This window comes from Hemitrygon akajei, unplaced genomic scaffold, assembly GCF_048418815.1.
Source record: "Hemitrygon akajei unplaced genomic scaffold, sHemAka1.3 Scf000174, whole genome shotgun sequence".
Lineage (NCBI taxonomy): Eukaryota > Metazoa > Chordata > Chondrichthyes > Myliobatiformes > Dasyatidae > Hemitrygon > Hemitrygon akajei.
The window spans coordinates 455,693-460,247 of NW_027332060.1; the positions used below are offsets into that span (position 1 = coordinate 455,693).

Genomic DNA, 4,555 nt, shown 5'->3' on the forward strand with positions numbered 1-4,555 from the left:
GGGAAGGAGGGAGAGTGGAGAGGGAGAGATGGACAGAGGGAAAGGGGGAGAGTGGGGAAGCAGGGAGTGGAGAGGGAGAGATGGACAGGGAAAGGGGAGAGTGGGGAAGCAGGGAGAGTGGAGAGGGTGAGATGGACAGAGGGAAAGGGGAGAGTGGGGAAGGAGGGAGAATGGATAGGGAGAGATGTGTTAAGTAGGAGAGAGGTGATGAAGGGCAAAGAGTGTGGCAGAAAGTGGAAGAAATAGAAGGAAGTTGAAGATAGTGATGAGGGATGATTTGAAAGGGGTGAAGGGGCGATTCTGCAGAGCCGGGATATCTGGACTAACACACGCAGAATTGCTGGAGGAACTCGGCAGGTCAGGCGGAGCCCGTGGAGTGGAATAATGAGTCGACGATCCGGCTGAGACTGTTCAGCAGCACTGCTTTATTTCCGGGTAACTTTCCGGGAGGCCGGGGGTCTCTCTGGAACCGTCTGAGAGGGCAGGGCGCCGGAGACTCTCGGGGGTCTAACCACAGCAGTAGAGACCGGGTTGGGTGCAGAGAGTGGGGATGATGGGCCCGGGGCATTCCGCAGCACACCTTCCATTTACGAACCAACACGGCAGCTTGTGGGCCACTGGGGGAGATGGAGAGAGTTAGTGAGTGGGAGAGAGAGAGAGAGAGAGAGAGAGAGAGAGAGAGAGAGAGAGAGAGAGAGAGAGAGAGAGACTTTGAGAGGGAAGGGAGGGTGCGGAAAGAGGTCGAGGGAAAGCGCGAGAGCGCGGGATGGCTTGTGGGAATCAGGGAAAGCGACAGAGAGGGAGAATGAGGGGGTTGGGGTAGTGGGCACTGTGGGAGGAGTCAGGTGGGGGAGTGAGGGAGCAATAAAGTGAGACGAGAGGAGTGAGCGAGAGAGAAAGAGAGTGGGGGGGTAGGACTGGAGGGGACGAGAGGAGTGAATGAGAGAGAGAGAGTGCGGGGTAGGACTGGGAGGGGACGAGAGTAGTGAGTGAGAGTGAGTTGGGTGTAGGACTGGGAGGGGACGAGAGGATTGAGTGAGAGATAGAGGGTGGGGGTAGGACTGGGAGGGGACGAGAGGGTTGAGAGTCATAAAGGAAAGTACAACACAACACAGTCCCTTCGGCCCACACAGTCTATGCTGAACCATTTAACGCGCCTGCTTCCGTCGATCTGCCCCGGGACCATCGTCCTCCAGACCCCTGCCAACCGTGTACCGATACAAATGTCCCTCAAACTTCCAAATCAAGCTGGCATGGACTGCTGGCGCCGGCGACCTTTCCCTCAATCTGTCTGCCCTCTGAGTGGAAAATTCCCCTCCAGCTCGCATTTACCCAGTCTATAGCCTCATCATCCTCTACACCCCCCTCAAATACCCTCTCAATCTCCTACGTTCCGAGGAATAAAGGTGACATTTATACAATCTGACCTGTTTCTGTGTTGTGGTTTTGTGACATAATCCGGATTTCATTAGGGATCTTAAGGTAAAGGAACCCTTAGTGATCGGCGATCATAATCGGATTGAATTCACACTGCAGTCTGAGAGGGAGAAGCGTAAATCGGATGTACCAGTATCGCATTTGAATGAAGGGAATTCAGAGGCAGGAGATGGGTCGTCATTGGAGAGAGTGCAGAGCAGGTTCACGGGGAAGATTCGGGAATGAACGGGTTAACACATGAGGAGCGTTTGGCAGCTTTGAGCCCGGACTCACTGGGATTTAGAAGAATATGGGAGGGGGAGTGTGTCTCGCATTGAAATCGACTGAAAACGACTAGATAGGGTGGATCTGCAAAACTAGGGGGGCACAGCCTCGAAACTGAGGGAGGACCCTTCAGAAAAAAGGAGGAATTTCCTTTAGGCAGAGGAACTGGGTTTACGGACCAGTAGAATTAGAAGAATCCATTGGAGTCTGGTGGTACCGAAAACTAAAGGAGATTAATAGTAAACTACACAATCCAGAATCAAAAATGAAAATATACATATAAAACAGGTTAGCAATAATAAACCTAGAAGTGTAGGAATAATAATCAACAATAACCAAGCTCTATCAATGTCTAGGAGGGAAATGAATTTTCATAAGAGAATACAGAGTTCAGTTCAGTTCATGTGTGCTGAGGTAGTTGCAGTTGTTGTATTGAAATTTGCTGGAGACAGAGAGAGAGAGAGAGAGAGAGAGAGAGATGAGAGAGAGAGAGAGAGAGAGAGAGAGAGAGAGAGAGAGAGAGAGAGGGGGGGGGAGGGAGGGGAGGAGAGAGAGAGAGAGAGAGAGAGAGAGCGAGAGAGAGAGAGAGAGGGAGAGAGAGAGATAGAGAGAGAGAGATTGAGCAGCTGCAGCAGGCAAACTTTCTGATTTCTGATTCTGTCGTACCGTTGTGGTCATTCGGTTCTGACCCCTCTGTCCTCGGCCAGACCGTTGTTCTGTGGTGGACTCGTCACTCTGGCATGAGTGGACACACACAAGTCCCCACCGCCCCTGCCGTCACTCTGTGAGCTTTGTTGACCGATCTCCTGATTCGGTCCTCGAAGCCCCCACCTTCCTGTGGGTGCACCACACTCGGTCAGTGTCCACTGGTGTGTCTGAGGGGTGTCTAGCCCACACCTGAATTTTATACCCTCTGACGGGGTATCAGCCATCAATCAACTCAAACTGACCATCAGTGAAGAAGCCATAATACATAAATCAGTCGTCTCTCTCTCCCCGCTCTATAGCAGATGCCTCTACCTCTGTTCTGCATCTCTCTCTCTCAGTAGCAGCATATTTCATAGTTCTCAAGGGCGGGGTGGGTGGGGTAATGGTTAACTCTTCACCACATTTCCATCAGTTCTCTTCAGCACTCATAACACATCCATCCATCAAGGAATTTTCACCTGGGTGAAAATGAACTAGTAAAGCACACTACAGGGTCTAATATAATACAGAAGTGGTCATTAACTACAAGGATAATAAGATATACTTCCAAATTAACACCGGGATAAACAATCAGCAATTACATTGTCACTCCCCTTCACAGGTTGTATGTTAATATCGAATTCTTGTAATAGCAGACTCCAACTTAATAACCGCCTATTTTTATTCTTCGTGTCAGCCAAAATTACCAAGGGGTTGTGATCTTAGCTTAGGTGTATATTACAAAGTGTGAACCAATACATGTGTGATCATAATGCAGTACATTACAGAAGTTTGTGCAAATACTAATCTCTATTTCACTTTAAACTTAACATTCAGTCAATCTACTATGATGTGGTCTTTATTATTCACAGGCTTTGTTACAAAAAAAATCAAATTCCTGCAAAACCAGATCTTGTCATTCAAAGTGGCATTTGGTCAACCCTTGCCCCTTGGCCTTTATAAGTCAGAGCAATGAGTATAGGAGTTAGGATGCAATCTGAAAATTGTGCAAGGCATTGGTGAGGCCATATTTGGAGTATTGTGCACAGTTCTGGTCACCGAATTATAGGAAAGATGTCAACAAATGGAGAGAGTACAGAGAAGATTTACTAGAATGTTACCTGGGTTTCAGCCCCTAAGTTACAGGGAAAGGTTGAACAAGTTAGGTCTTTATTCTTTGGAGCGTAGAAGGTTGAGGGGGGACTTGATAGAGGTATTTAAAATTATGAGGGGGATAGATAGAGTTGACGTGGATAGGCTTTTTCACTGAGAGTAGGGGAGATTCAAACAAGAGGACATGAGTTGAGAGTTAGGGGGCAAAAGTTTGGGGGTAATACGAGGGGGAACTTATTTACTCAGAGAGTGGTAGCTGTGTGGAATGAGCTTCCAGCAGAAGTGGTAGAGACAGGTTCGGTATTGTCATTTAAAGCAAAATCGGATAGGTATATGGACAGGAAAGGAATGGAGGGTTATGGGCTGAGAGCGGGTCACTGGGAGTAGGTGAGAGTAAGCGTTCGGCAGGGAACAGAAGGGCCGAGATGCCGGATTCCGTGCTATAATTATCACTAATCCCTCCACGATCTTTTCAACTACCTCGTTCAGAGGCCGTCTACTGCGGCGTAGTTAATAAGTGCTATTCTCCCATTATCTTTCTCTGACCCACCACAGCTCCCGGGCCCCCAGAACCTCTCCACCTCCCCCCTCCCCTCGCTGCCAGGGGAAAGGGTCCCGTCATGCGAGAAGCTAAAATTGAGGCAAGAACTTACTGTTGAGAGCCACGCAGTAAGCGAGCACCAACAGGATGGAGAGGAAGGCGAAGGTTTTCACGGAAGGAGTCATGTTGGAAGTTGCCCGAGGATGCAGATCGTTCAGGAGCGCCTGTTCACGCAGGAATAAACTCCCCCCGAGACGGCCGGCGTATTTATGTGGTGAGATGCCACTGGACACGTCATCAAAGACACGGTCAGAGACCCGGGGCGCTGGGAAGGAGGTGCTCCGGAGGGCGGAGCCCGTCCTTGTTCACTCCACAAGGCGGAGACGGGTCGGCACATTCTGTTCCCGTTCCACAGACGTTCAGGAGACAGGCTGACAACGCACGGCTGATTCCAATATAACTGTAGTTATAATGGGTGACTTCAATCTACATGTAGATTGGTTGAAACAAATT

The 4,555-nt window shown here is 49.4% G+C and overlaps 1 long non-coding RNA gene across 1 annotated transcript; it reads right to left on the bottom strand.

Annotated features, from left to right (window-relative positions):
* Positions 1 to 405: 405 nt before the first annotated feature.
* On the bottom strand, positions 406 to 4,269 carry LOC140724221 (uncharacterized). Its single transcript, XR_012098066.1, has 2 exons — positions 4,155 to 4,269; positions 406 to 617 (listed from the first exon to the last, which is right to left on the bottom strand). It is a non-coding gene; the product is annotated as an uncharacterized lncRNA (long non-coding RNA).
* Positions 4,270 to 4,555: the final 286 nt, after the last annotated feature.